The sequence below is a fragment of the Anarrhichthys ocellatus genome, unplaced genomic scaffold (genome assembly GCF_004355925.1).
Source record: "Anarrhichthys ocellatus isolate YVR2014 unplaced genomic scaffold, GSC_Weel_1.0 scaffold3, whole genome shotgun sequence".
NCBI classification, from domain to species: Eukaryota; Metazoa; Chordata; class Actinopteri; order Perciformes; family Anarhichadidae; genus Anarrhichthys; species Anarrhichthys ocellatus.
This window is the reverse complement of record NW_022280033.1, coordinates 1,182,690-1,197,802: the sequence shown is the minus strand read 5'-3', so window position 1 is coordinate 1,197,802 and position 15,113 is coordinate 1,182,690. Positions and strand designations below refer to the sequence as shown.

The following is a 15,113-nucleotide window of genomic DNA, read 5'->3' as shown; positions in this document are numbered from 1 at the left end:
TGTGTGTGTGTGTGTGTGTGTGTGTGTGTGTGTGTGTGATAGTAGCTGTAGTAGTAATGACAGGCAGATGGGTTATTCATCAGGCGGCCTCCCTCCCTCTCCCTCTCTCCCTCCTTCTATTTATCTTTAAATCTGGGCTAAATGATGCATCTGAATAATGGCAGATAAAAGACAATCCTAAGCTACTTCACCAATAAGCTCTTTTATTTTTAAATGTGTCTCCCTCCGTCTTACGTGACTTCCTGCTCTCACAGGTTTATCCTCAGAGAGTGCACAGCGGCTCTGGCCGCTATGTGTTGCTTATAGCGTCAACGATCAATGAATAGAACAGTTTGTCTGCCGTTATGAGTCATTCTGGATAACACTTTAACTTGGAAGTGAATGAAATATGTAAATTAATTAGTCCATGTGAAATCCATATGGGAAGACATTAAAACCCATTACGGCCTCATTTGGGAGTTCACGTTTTGATCGTGTGCAGATGCAGATCACAGCGCACACCATCATGATGTCTGTCTAACACACACACACACACTTAGAAATACACACGCACACACAAAAAAAACCACATGCACATACATGCTGCAGGGCTGCCACAGCTCCATTATTATTATTATTTTTTTCTGAAGTGGCTTTTCAATTCCGTGGCTGACGCTTGAGGGAGTGTGTGCGCGTGTGTGCGCATGTGTGTGTGAGTGTGTGTGTGTGTGCGTGTGTGTGTGCGTGACTGTTGACATGATACTCGGTCCAGGCTATGGGGCAGGACACATACAATGATGAGAGAAATAAATAACAGGAGAGCAAAAGAGGGGAAGCTGTGATTTCCTATAGTTGTGCATTCTTTGCATTAAAGCTTAATCAATGTCTCCAAAAAAGGAACAGAATCACCCACCAGCGACAATACTTAATGACAAAAAACACCACTGGGCATTTTTCACACTCAAACGGCTAATGAGCTGAATCGGCGACTGTGCGGAGAGACGGGACGCGCGTCTTTAAATTTAAAACGAACCCACTGATTCACGCGGAGGTGGCCGAACACCTGCTGTGTGACCATGTGGGGACGGCGTCTGGTTCCCTCCGAACGTCACACTTGGTTCACAGGTAGTTAAGCGTCCAGACAGGAGAGGAAACTGAAGAAAAAAGAAGTTTGGGTGAGAGGTGACATAACATGCAGCCAATTAAAATATCGGACACTTGCAGCCTGTTTGGACCCTCGCTTGATGGCAAAGCAGAGGAAACACAGAATGAGGGCAGAAGTAAAAGTGAAGGGCACAGGAAATGGACCTCAATCTGTGCCGCCTCGGGATGTTAAATGTTTAAACTTTGAATCCCCCTGATGCTGTCTCGGTTTTACAATACAGAAACATGTCAGTTGGGTAACACTATGAAATGTGAATGATTAAAAAGTCAAACTTGTGATGGCAGAACAGATGTGGGGAATGAAGAAAGTGGCCAGTGGCAGAATGTATGACAACTAAAAACAGTTCAGAAAGCAGGACTGAGATTCTCCAGCGGTTGCTGTTTCACCATTCCAGCAGCAGTTAGGAGTCTAATTGATTACTGCGACCCTTATTCTCTAACTGCATACTCTTCATTGATCCAGTTACTGCCGCTGCTCAGCTCTCTTCAAGTGATTCTCATAGTCATTACTGCCAAGAAGACGGCCACTTTCTGTCTGTGGCCTCAAAAAACAGCAACTTAAAAGACTTCTTAGACCGAGTTAATCAGGTTATAAGACCTGTGGTCGGTCTCCACGTCTGGATTTAAAGCCAAGTGGCAATTTAACCAAAAGCTAATTTTGACGAGTTAAGAGTTTTGCCCGTATTTCCCCCAAAAATATGTATTTGTTTTTACTTGAGCTCCAGGAATTAATAGATTAACAAAGGGAGACACATGTTCCTCTTTTGAGAGACTTTCACCTCAAGTATCAATAAAAACAGGTGAAGATGTAGCATCCCAGCAGCTGAATTGTATTGATTTTCTGAGGTACCATAATGGAGAATAAGCTATTCTTTTCCCCGCTCTCTTACAATATACAAACGTACAACAGCAGCCACGAACTGACCCGGCGGGCTGCCTCACGTGTTCTGCTGCTTTACCTTGAAAGCAATTCCATGTTAGGTGACAGCGTGTCCTCAAGCAGAGGTCACAACCTCTACCTGCTGACTGTGTCTCCTTTCTCAAATTAAAAGACTGCATCACATTACACACACAGACACACACACACACACACACACACACCACATTGTATTACCTATATAAAGCTATAGCAGCTCGGGCAAAGAAACTCAATAGGCTTTTAACATTCATTTAGCCGGGACAGCAGGGCTGACTTAAGCTATACCAACTATCAGATAGCACACGATGGAGGGAGGCTGGCTCTACGGTTACGGCCCTCTGATGGCACCACGAGAGGGAAGAGAGAGCGCTGAGAGGAGGGATGAGAGAGCTGCGGAGGTGGGCAGAGAGACAAAGAGAGACGTGCAGCAAAAGGAGGGCTGAGGAGGGAGAAAGGGCTAAATATATAACGCTGTGTTGGGGGTGTGGATCAATTCAATGCGCACTCACAGAGCCAATAAAAGTAACAGTAAATGGTCCGACGTGGTTCATTTGTTTGTGGGTTTATAGTATTGTAACCCAGTAAACTTGTCTTGGTTTTGGTTTTGATGGCTGCAGTGCGGGCCGATTTTTACCATCTTCACATATTTGCCTACAACATACTGCATTGTTTTTGGCTCTTTTTTATTGAATCGTCCCAACTCTGATATGCCTCCGTCTGTCCTGGAGGAAGCGACGAGTCACGTTCGGTCCCACAGCGACTCCCAAAAGCTGAGAACGCCGTTCATTCGCACAGCAGTTTGAGAACGTGCCAAATTCAATTTGCTCGTGGAGTTTACTGTCTGCCTCGGGGGGAGGGGGGAGGAAGACAGGTAAAAGGTAGAGAGATCGAGAGTAATCAAGAGAGATAAATGAACATCTATAACCCCCCCCCACACACACACACCACCAACTCAAGCAGGAGCTGGAAGATAAAACTAACATCCTCGTATTTAATGGGCTCTCGTTTCAACTCCTGCTCCAGGTTAGGGCTGACCATAACTCAAAAATAGCAGTGTGTGTGTATATATATATATATATATATATATATATATCTGTAGCTTAGTATCAGTCCCAATCTATATCAGCCTGCCTTCAAGTAGAAAATCAGAAGAGAGGAGTGGAAAGGGAGGGTGGCAAATATTAAACTGCTTTGCATAGCCTCTATTCCATTTGTGCGTGTGTGCGTGTGTGTGTTAAAGCATAATACAAGCCGATGTGTTATATGTGTAGAAGACGGTGCTGTGCTTGCAGCATGATTAATAAATACATCAGCTAGGTAGAGGACAGGTTGTGTATGTTTGATGTAAAACACATCCTTATTATTTCTCATCATCTCATAATCACCATAAGTACCTCTTTTTGTTTTCACTCACATTTCCAGCAGCAACTGGTTTGAAATCGGCATCGAGTCACACACCCACCACTTCCCCTCCTTTCATCCCTACGTAATGTCACTGTTGATGGACGTTTGATTCTGCTTGCCATTAAAGGTCGATGATCAGCTGACATCAGGGAGCATTTATTTTATTCTCAGTAAGGATCAAAGTATGAAAACTGTGTGCTATAATCTTTCCGAGAAAGAAAAAGAACGTCACGGTAGAATCAAACGTATTAAAAGCCTTAAAATGTTTTTATTCTGCAGCCTGAAGATGAAAAATTACTTTTTGTGTGGCATCAAAATGACCAAAATGGTTCCAAAAGGTGCAGATTGCGTCATGCATAGATATGAGTTCATGTCTCTTAAGTTAAAGCTTTCCATGACTCAGGCATATGCTGTTTTTTTTTCCTTTTTTTTTGCCGATTCATCATTGCCACGGGCTTTTAGTGGATCTTAAAATAAACGGCTGAGACGCCGCGAGCTGAGAAAATCACCAGATGCACAGTAACTTTGAAGCGTCTTATTAAGTCTGTGTGTTCTGTCAGCTTATAGCAGGAATCCATACAGCTCTGCTCTCTCCCTCTCCTCCTCTCCCCAGATGCCTTTTAGAGTTGTCATTGGAGAGTGACCTGTATTATCTCTCTCCCTCTCCGACTCTCTCTCTCTCTCTCTCTCTCTCTCTCTCTCTCTCTCCCACTCTCTCTCTCTCTCTCTCTCTGACTCTCTCTCTCCGTCTGAATGGAGATTTAGATAAGAGAGTCTGAGCTGCGAGAGAGCAGCGGCTGAATACCAAGAGACGGACCGACAGAAAGCGAGCGGGAGGCCAGAGAGTCGAGGCCAGATTCACTGAGCCACTTGCAACCGTGTTTCAGGCTGCAGAGGTTCCCGTTATTTCATCATCGTCCACACACGTCTCTCCTTTGAGCATGCGAGGGACGATCATGCAAAACAACAGGAGGATGTACGACAAAGGGAGACAGCTGCACTCAATCATGATATCTGTGGTGGTCAGATTCCTTGCACAAAGTCCTCTGAGAGTGTGCATCATATTAGTGACAATCAATGGTGGCTGTACTGCAAACAAGTATGCAAGGAAGCTGCACTCTCAATAAGTTGAAAAAAACAGCAGAAAGGATGGGGAGTTTCCAGTTTAATAAACCAAGAAATTAAGAATTGCAACTTCATAGTCTGCAGTTTGTACATGCGTGCATGTGTGCAACAACTCGCCGTTTCAAATGTCCCCATCGTCTTCTTTTTGTGTTTTTCTGTGTGTGTGTGTGTGTGTGTGTGTGTGTGTGTGTGTGTGTGTTGGAGAGCTGTTTCCATTTGCCTGATTCTGCATATGACACACACACGCACACGCACACGCACACACACACACACACACTTGAATTGTCCCCGAGGTGATCGATGAGGTGGTGATGGAAATGTCATCTGGTGCTAATACATGTATCATTGCTCAACCAGCCTCATGAATTCCTCCTTTTTTTTTGGTTTTCAATCATTTTTTGCTCTTTTACCACGAGACCGCTTGAATGCGGTGATTCATCGGACTGCCAGCGGTTCTCCGAGGAGGCAGAGCGGGCAGCGTTCTGACTGGACTTGTTAATTAGTGGGCAGGACAGTGATAGCCTTTGTTTACAGGGACGCGATGTGATGAGGTGGTAAATAAAGAGCCGGGAGAGCCCCAAGATCTCCGATCGGTGATCGTCAGGAAGAAAACAAACACGAAGCAATTTTACTGTCAACGTCCAGCTTAATCATTGTGTCCACATACAGTACTTTCCATATCTTACAAAAAGTTCTCATGTTTTGTACGTTTTCCAAGTACAGTCAACCTAACTTCTGTTCGTTACATGGATACAGTCTTTTCAAAATAAACTTCCGTCTTCACAGGAAACTAATTACTTAGGTTCAGGCAACTAAACTACTTAGTTAGGTTGAGGAACAGATGGTGGGACGGGTTAAAATAACGATGGAAGTGATGTTTCAGAAGTATGCAAGTTACGTGACAAATCAACATCGACTTTTCGATTCACACGTAGAATGAACGGCATTTTGGGTAATATTCCAGAGATGGTGGTATGTTCCCCCTAAACATGTAAGAAATGGACATCATGTCTTTATCTCTACATGTGACAGTAGGAGCCATGTTCTGATCTGACTGAGTGGTTTCACTTACAGCTCAGACTGCCGGCTTTATGCTCCAAACAGACTTTAAAGAGTGAAATCACACTGCCGAGCTTGTGTCAAGATACAGTAGTGAGAGATCATTATTTATTCATGTGAGTGCGTCTTTGAGTGTGTGTGTGAGTGTGTGTGTGTGTGTGTGTGTGTGTGTGTGTGTGTGTGTGTGGCTGAGCTGCTATATGAGTAAGAGAGCGTGTCATACAATAACAGACTATCTAAATAAAAATCATCAACGTGAGGCGAGTCATAACTGAGTGTGTGTGTGTACACACACATGCGGCGCAGCCATGCAGAACTGAATAGGTAAAAAAGCATATTTTATTCTCTCTCCTGCCTCCTCCTCCTCTTTATCCATCATCCATCTCTCCCCCATGCTCTTTATCCCTCCTCCCCTCCCTGTCACTTAAATGACTCCTGCTTGTTTTTCTCCGTCTCTCTAAGTCAACATGTCAACTGGAATATATCTGTTTTCCTCCGTCACGTCGTCGAGCGACGCACTCCTTCGTTATCTGTTTGTGTAATACGCTGAGGTTTAATGTTGGGTTGATGATGAGTGTGTGTGCACATCAGGGTTCTTGTTATGTTTGCAGTGTGTGTGAGTGTGTTTGTGTGTCTAGAAGTGTCTGCCTGTATCCAGAAACACATTTAAGCGAACTGTTCGGCTGTAAAATGAGAAAGTTTGTGACCCGGCCGCCATGTTGAAATCCGCCCATGGACCGCAGCGAAGCCACACCGAAGCTCACGGAACTCAGGTCAAACAGTCAAACTATAGGCAGCGCTGATCACAAGTAAATCAATATTCGGTTACTGCATGGCCCATTGCTCACCTCAAATGTCTGTTCAGAAACACATTTTACTGCACAGTTAAGCTATACAATGAGAACGTTTGTGATCGGCCGCCATGTTGAAAATAGTCGAGCCCGAACCGAGCCTCGCCCCTACACCGGACCGTTCGGGGTGACGTCGCGTCTTTCCGTTTGTTGGCTGGATTTTAGTGGATCTCCACCATAGTAGAAGAAGAAAACTCTTCTGACCACAGGGGGTTCTCCACCTTTCCACGGCTGTTCACATCCAACTCTGCTTTAAAAGGCATCATCATGTCTGCCGGTGACCTCACACCCACGCCTGCTGTTCACATATTCTGCAGATTTAGCGATAGTGCCGAGTGCTTTCAAGTGACTGCAGCTTGAAAACGCATTTAAATTATACTATTTAACACATTTGTGTTCCATGACATTATGATCGAGTGTTTGTCTGTAGATTGATTAGTCGATGGACAGACAGGAACAGACACATTCTGCATTCCCATGACGTTGTAAATTGAATATCTGCACATATCAGCTTGTTGATCGGACAAAACAAGCAGTTTTCAATCCTAGTTTGATTTGGTCAGACAAAAGGAAGATTTTATTTTGGTGGACAGGGCCAAAGAGAAAGCGTAATGGAATATGTGTCTCTTTTCTCAAATATAAACTTTAAAACTGCATGCACAATACTGGAGTTCAGTCACCAGCTTAAAGTAATTTAGCTCATGTGTATCTCATGAACTTATTTGTCTGCACAAGCTTTTAAGTAGTTACATTTCAGTATTAAATAACAAACATGAAGACTTCAGTTTCCAAGGGTAGACTGGAAGTCATTGCTACCGACTTGAGATGGAGAAAACAAATCATACTGACTTCTATCGTTCAGACGTCTCTCACCACATAGAGCTATTTCAGAGCCTCTGACAGCAGCTTGGCTTGTATTTTCAGATGAGGAAGCGGAAAAATACTCTGCTGTCTAGAGCAAATGTTGTAGGAGTAGCACTATTGTGGGAGCAGGACGTCTGAGCTCAAAGATAATAAAAAAAACGGAAAGAGAAGAGAATGGGCCGATAGTTACGAGCCAATCCTCTGTCAAGTACCTGCCCGCCACTTGCACCTGCATCTCCTGTGCAGCGTTTTATTTTAGACTCAGCAATGAGTCAGAAAGGAGGTGAGAGGAGGAGGAGGAGGAGGGGGAGGATGTTGGCCTGAAGATAAAATATATGAAAGGAACTGTGCACCAAAAATAAGTTAACAGAGTGCAGATAAAGAAGAGTCACATCAGTAGATACACCGGTGCCAAATTTAGACAGGTCTTGTAAATTGCTGACCCGTCGCTCGGCTCATGCTGAGGTTTTTTTCCCACGATGCTCGCTAATGTGACAACATGCAGGGAAGTTTACGGGCAACGTGCGAGTGCAGGTACACATGTGCACGGACCGGTACGTGGTAACATTTCAGCAGCTTGTAAACACTCACTCAATGAAAATGTGCCTGTGTGTGTCTGTCCATGTGCCCGGGCACCTGTGAATGCATACTGGCGCATGAATTACACCGACACAGCTGGGATCCACCAGTCCCACCAGCCAATACATGTATATATGTGTGTGTGTGTGTGTGTGTGTGTGTGTGTGTGTGGCCGCCAGCTGCATCCACTGTGCTGATCCTCAAAGCCGCTATCACATTCTGCTTGCATCATTGCACCCCAGTCGTACTGAGAGCATCAAACCCACGAACACATGCTCGCTGTTAGAAGCTCACATTCACCCTCACATTCATGCGTATAATCACTTTCTTACAAACAGAAAACAAACACCCATTCAGAGATATTATGAGTACATATCACTGGTGTTTTAAGCTGTTTGCTATCAAACGTACCATTTGTAAATTACATTTTCAGTCGGGCATGTTTTTACGGCGAGCTGTTAAAAGGAGCCACGAGAAAAGGAATGACTGTTAAACCTGCTGCGGTCAGTTAGTGGTGGAGAGGAACGTCTCAGGACAGTCCTGAATGACAAGCGCCTCCAAATAACCATCCACTATTGTCAAGAATGTCTGCAGAGGTCAAAATGCGTCTCTAGACGGTGGGTCAAGAAGGACTTCAGGGCTCTCGGATGCAGCCAAGTTTCACCATTAAAGGTCAACGGTTATACAGGCCGATAAAGACAGCGAGCAGCAGCTGTGTGATAGGCTTCAAACTTTATCTCTACTCTGGACAACTGGTCATGGCTCCAAAAGGACCAGTCTTATGTGAAAAATGATATATTATATGTATTAATGTTTATTTTAACTGGTTATGAAACTCTCAATTTAATACTGACGTCTCTGAGCTCCATAACAAAACGAGACCATCAGCGAGGAGATTTACCATTTCTAAACTGTCTGGACCGATAGGTCCGATTCCAGCAAAATCGCTGCAGTCGGACCTCCGGAGGGAGGAGGAGAGCTCAGCTCCCGGCAGCAGCAGCGTCTCCTCCTCCTCCTCCAGGAGCAGAGCTTCTCCTCTCTGGGAGTCAACACCGACACCACGCTACTGGAGACCCAGGACGTATTGCTGGACCCGCTGGAGGGAAGGGAGGCACGGGAGAACCAGAACCAGGATTGAGAGGAGCAGACTGTCAGACCCTGCTGCAGTAGAATGAGAGGTTTTCTAAAGGGACTCTGGTGCTCAGAAACAATACCACTTTAGTCCACAGGGGCCAACAGAATCAACCTGTAACTTTCAAATAATACATAAAAAAAAACATAACCTTGAACTCAATTCATGACTTCATCACATAACCAAACCCTAATCTAAAGCAAATCACACACTGCTTTCAAAATTAGCATATAAATATGTCACACACAACTGCAAATGCAACCTACAGATACAGATACAGGATTACTAAATGACTGAAAGGCTGCCCGCCAAACGTCAACACGTGAACACAAACTCTCACCAGAAGTTTATACAAGACCATAACCAGACAAACCATCAGGAAGGACTGTCTGCCTTTACAGGCGAGCATAGAATGAGGCTTCTCTCCAGCTTTAGTGGCCGTGTTGAGATTCCTCTTGGCTGCTATCATGGAGTAAATCCCAGCATCTTGATTTGGAAACTAGATGAAACACCAGATTTTAATCCGAGAGAGTGTAATGTGTTTGGATAGAGCTCAGCGAGAGGACTGTAATCAGAATAATTATTCTGGTCTCACTCCAGCTCCGGGCCTTTTAGCTAATGACAGTCGCGACACTGCATTTCAAGCTGTCTATTTACATGCACATGAGATGTGTGCGCAAATACTGCATGCATGCATGTACGTGTGTGTGTGTGTGTGTGTGTGTGATAGAGCGAGAGAGTTTGAGCAGTTCGGCATGCCTACAACATTCACAGACAAATAACAAAAAAGGCAAGAGAGAAGAAGGTAGCATTGCTTAGAGCAACATGATAACAGACTGACGCACAACAGTCCTATTAGGGACGCACACTGCAGCCACAACTTCAATCTGCACACCCAGGACTCCGTTGGAGTGCAGTCATCTATCTATACATCATAACAGCATCTCAAATGTTCGCATCTCGACTGTTATTTATCGCCGAAACAGAACATCAGACCCGTCGGGTTCTCATTGTGAGGAAAATGACTCCTCAGATATGAATGTGATTCATCAAAAACACATCAATACACAATGTCATCACCTTCTGGACGCCCGTGTGCGTGTAGCGAAACATGTACGCAACGGAGTTGTTTGCTACCGATCAATGGGCCTTTATTCATGCGCGGCACATTTCACACGAGAAGCAATTCAGACGGCGCTTTATAGTATTGACGGTGTTGTCTCAGGGCCCCTCGCAAACGCCACAACACGGCGAAACCCATTTTAACCCCCCTCACATAACGAGCTGTCATTTTCTGGTTGGAATGAGCTCAATTGTGTCCGCATACAAAGCGGGCGGATTTAGCTGCAGAGTGATAATAACGACGGCACAATTGGCGATTGGTATAATTCCACAGTGACACACCGCTCATGTCACACAGTGATGATCAGCGCGGGGCATCGAGGCGGCATGCCTCCTTCTAAAAGATGGCGGCGGCGGCGTAGCTACGGGCGCTGTGTGCTGCGTCAGCACGTGTTGCTGCAAGTACTAAAAAAAGTACTGTGAAAAGGTCCATTTCTTCTTCTTAAGAGGAAATGAGTCCCCGCTCTCTGAACACAGAGCAGGCCGAGCTGCTGCATGATAACAGTGATAGCATGATGACGATGATGGCTGGTGTTATACAGGAGGGATTCCACAAAGACTCAATGTTAAGGGTTTGGTGAAATGTTTTGCTGATGGTGAAGGTCTTTGTGGCACTTCGTCATGCCGATGGTGGTGTAAATTTGACTGCACTGCTGCTGCTGACACTTTCTTGTATCGCAAACGAGTTAATCCATCCTTCGTGTTAATTGGATATTTTAGGGGGAAAGAAACTGAGAAAACTCTGTGTTCCCCAAATCCTCCTTGATTTACAGATGAGCTGTGTTGCATTAGTAAAAAGTCTTCTTGATTTTTGTAAGTGCTTGAGCAACGTATTGAGGATTTCCCCCATGTGTTTTTAGAAGAGAATAAAATGCATCCGCAAACATAATTTACAAGAAATACCTGGTTGAAACTAAACACAAGTTGTTGATTCACCATGTGTAGAGTGATGCAATAAAGTTGTGTTGAAAGCAGCACTTTTCAAACAACTGATGTATAAATGTTTTAGGTGTAAAAGGTGTCAAACATCAGAATTTGTCTTTCCAATCTGGTCGATTGTCTGAAAAATGTATCAAATGCACACGTTGAACTTCTTACGAACGTCTTCTCCTCTGAAAGCTGCTGCTGCTCATCTTCAGTTCCTGTTACAAATGGAGGGGAGGTTCGTTATTACCGTCTCGGTGCTCGGAGCTGTGTGATCTCTCGCTGCACATTTGTACAGACGGGGGATAAAGGCCGTTTTTGGCCTTTTGATATTTAGCCATTACGACGTTATAAAATATCTCCCTCACGGGGTTTTTTGTCGCCTCAACTCTTCACACTCACATAATTACAAGATGGAGGGGGACTTTTAGAGAAACCCTGTGATGTTGGACGGCTTTTTTTTTTTTTTTTTTTCACCCTTCGCCCGTTGAATGCTCCTACGAATTACATTTTTTACATTTTGGGTGACGCCCAGCGACGCAGGGGAGCTGCTCTGTACAACCACTCAGCGCCACCACAGGCCCTGAGCCGCTCCACCGGGACGGGCGGGGTTAAGTGGCCCGCTCAAGGGCTTCGCACTGGTAGTTACTGATGGAGCGTGTCCTGTTCATTTCCCTGCCCAGACAACACCTCAGGTGAACTGGGAAACATAAAGGCAGTGGCTCCTTTAAAAAAAACACTGGTGGCCAATCGCACGTGTGTCAATCAGGTTGTCATTGTAGTGGTGAAGCAAACACGATGTAAGAGTAAGCGCTTTAGTTAAAGCTGAGATTCAGCAGGTGGTCTCCGTTGAGCTGACTTCTGCTCACATCTGAACACTGTGTGCCGCGTCAGCAGAAACACGTGAGACGTCCAGATGATATGAACTCTGTGGACGAGGTGAAAGCAAAGAGCGAACGCCACTCTGATTTGTGTCTTGGGGTTTCCTTTCGCTGTGTCCGGCGTTTTAGTTTTTTTGGTAGTTATACAATCACTGGAGGAAAAGAGAAGGTCATCCTCTTCTGAGAGTTTGCCTCCACGTTGAGTGAACCAGTGACATTATTCATACAATACATACAAAAATACTGTCTGTTCATCTCAATAAACGATGGCACGCAATTAAACACTTCTCTGTTTGTAATCATTTATGGCCAATAATGCAGTACTGTTGCTCAAAGGCATAACCCATACTTATTATAGTATTTGTTTTTGTTGATTTAGTTTAATATTGACAGCAATACCTCACGGTAACATTTTATATGCATGCAGTGTGCATCGGATGTGTCAAAACCACCTCGTGTTCTAGACGTAACATTTCCAAAGACAGTCAATCAATGAGATGTGCTGTTGTGATGGGATGGGATGTAAACTGTAATGAATGTGAACAGCAACAGCTGAACTTGTTTTTGGTGCATCGTAACGTTGGTGCCGCAGTCCGTCCGCTCGGTGCTCGTGCATCAGGCTGCGCGGTGAAAGTCTTAAACTAGCTGCGGGCGGCTGTACTGTACATCCAGTACATCTTGGTGAATTCAGAGCAGTCCTGGCTGAGTCAAAACATGAATTATATATATATATATAGTATTTGTATTTTACTCACTCCGGTCATGCTTTACTACAGTGCAGCCATGAGAGAGTGGAACGCAATACATTTTGGAGGGCAACTTGAATACTGTTTGAAAATCCAAAAATCTGTCCAGTATATTTGTGCTGGAGCGCTGTCAGCCTGCTGCCGTCTTTGTTGGGTTTAAAATGTCAAACTTGGAAGTTCTTTGTCGAGAGCTCAAGAAAGGCGGATAAGAAAGAATATCTAATAGCTTCACATGCATTTAGAGGTTAAAAGAGGTTTGTTTCAGTTGCTAATGTTTAAATTAGCATACGATATTTAGTTAAGCTTATTCTACTTCTACAAGCCAAACATTCCACATCGTATTTACTGTTTTCTTTCACTTTCACTGATGTCCTCCTAAAAATACACTGACATATACAAGCCTTGTTGTAGTACTCTTTCCCTTCCAACGACATAATGAGATATACAGTGTATTTAATTAACACGTCTGATTACATCATCATCACAACGTCTTTGAACTCTTTGCTCTTCAATAAATGGTAGTTCTTATGTGTGATTAATCTTAATTCCAGCTCTCTCTCTCTCTCTCAGGCAGATCTGTGTCGCCGTGCAGAGGAGAAAACCTCAACGTAGCCGACACCAGTAATGAGCTAAAGGTGCGTTCTGACATTTCTATTTCCTATGATGTGTGTGTGTGTGTGTGTGTGTGTGTTTTCTCATCTTAAAATTCACACCGATGGCCCAGCCGTCAGGAGCAATTTGAGGTTCGGTGTCTTGCGGACTGGAGGAACCGGGGATCGAACCGCCGATCTTCCGTACGCCCCAGTGTGTGGAATCAAAAGGCCTGTGAATTGGCATTGACACATCAGGCCCCACTTGCCTGTTTAGCATTCAGTTTCAGCGGCTCCTTCTCTTCCAGAGAGCAACTGAGAGTGATGGGTGAAAGCACACTGAGAGCTTTATCTCCAATTCTTTCATTCCTTCTTTCTTTCATTCCATAATTATTTGTGTGGGTGTGTTGTTTATCTGCTCTCTCTCTCTCTCTCTCTCTCTCTCTCTCTCTCTCTCTCTCTCTCGGTAATGATCTCCGTCCTTCATGGTTAATAGGAAATTGTTTAGCTTGTATTTGCCTACAGCAGCGTGTTAAAGAGGACTTGTAAAAATGCATATTTAATATGATCTCGTGCCTGAAAATGCGGCGCACAATGCCTTTGACCTCCGGGCGCGTGTTCCCAAAGTCACCGTATCGCGCACCTCACATCTCCCATCCTAAGCATTTCTTTTTCCTTTCTTTTTTCCCCATTCGCCTGAAAAAGTTGAATAGATTAAGGGCAGATCTAATCGATCCCGAGCGAGTTTATCGGTGGCTGGCAGGCTGACGAGCCGATTTCAGAACAGAATATTCTAACCCTTCAGCGGAGAGCTGGAGACTGGAAAGAGACGAATAGGTAGAGAGACTCAGAGGCAGCAGGTCAGACAGCAACACAGCAACAATGAGTACCTTTGAATAGTTTAGGTCTGTAAGAACTGTCGGGTGTGGAAGACAACAGCAAAGTTAATATTACACGGATATGTTGACGCACCAAAAGGTAAAAATGAATATTATGATGAAGTATATTAATGTTAACAATGTGTGATTATGGGTATGCAAACATACTGTAATGTGACTTGCAATAGCAGCGTATATAAGATAAAACAAGATAATCCTGTGTTGGTCCACAGCGAGGACATATGCAGGATTACAGCTGCAGAGTGGAAAGTACAACAAACAAGATCAAAACATGTATAATAAATAAGTAATCACACAGTAAAGGCATAATAAATAAGTAATCACACAGTAAAGGTATAATAAATAAGTAATATAGCTATACAGTATATTCCACGTCTGTATACTAGATTGATGTGTAGGTTTTCCTTATTATCCCTCTAGTATTAGACATTAGTTATTAATGAGAAAATCAGCCTCACTAAGTGACGATAATGGTCACACTTTAAGATATTAAATAATAATATATTAAGTATTAGAGGCTTAAATGTTGTCCTTTAGAAACTCATATCAGTGGGACATAAACGAAGACTTAGGCTCCCCCTCCATCGGGTTTTTTTGCCAGGATTATTCTGCGGGGCTGCCTATGAAAGCTGTCCTCGTTGACTTATATTGATTCCGCCCTGTGACTTGCTGTGCATCTTGGTTTCAGAAGAGGTTTAGCTACGCTGCGTGCTGATTGGATGTTTAACCTCTTGACATCCAAACCGGGGATCCGAGCACATATCCCATAATGAGAGGCATTCATCCAGATGACCTCTTCTCGGCGGCAGGCAAACTGACATAGTTCCCGTGTGTGTGTGTGTGTGTGTGTGTGTGTGTGTGTGTGTGTGTGTGTG

At 44.1% G+C, this 15,113-nt stretch overlaps 1 protein-coding gene across 2 annotated transcripts in view; it reads left to right on the top strand.

Annotated features, from left to right (window-relative positions):
* Nucleotides 1-15,113, top strand: part of cdh11 (cadherin 11, type 2, OB-cadherin (osteoblast)) — an 80,748-nt gene that overhangs the window by 22,259 nt on the left and 43,376 nt on the right. The window contains exon 2 of one of the 2 annotated variants that reach the window (XM_031841249.1): nucleotides 13,320-13,384. The gene's annotated coding sequence lies outside the window, so the exon portion shown is untranslated. Of the gene's footprint in view, nucleotides 1-9,105; nucleotides 13,385-15,113 lie in introns of those variants that run through there. The other variant, XM_031841243.1, reaches the window with a different exon arrangement.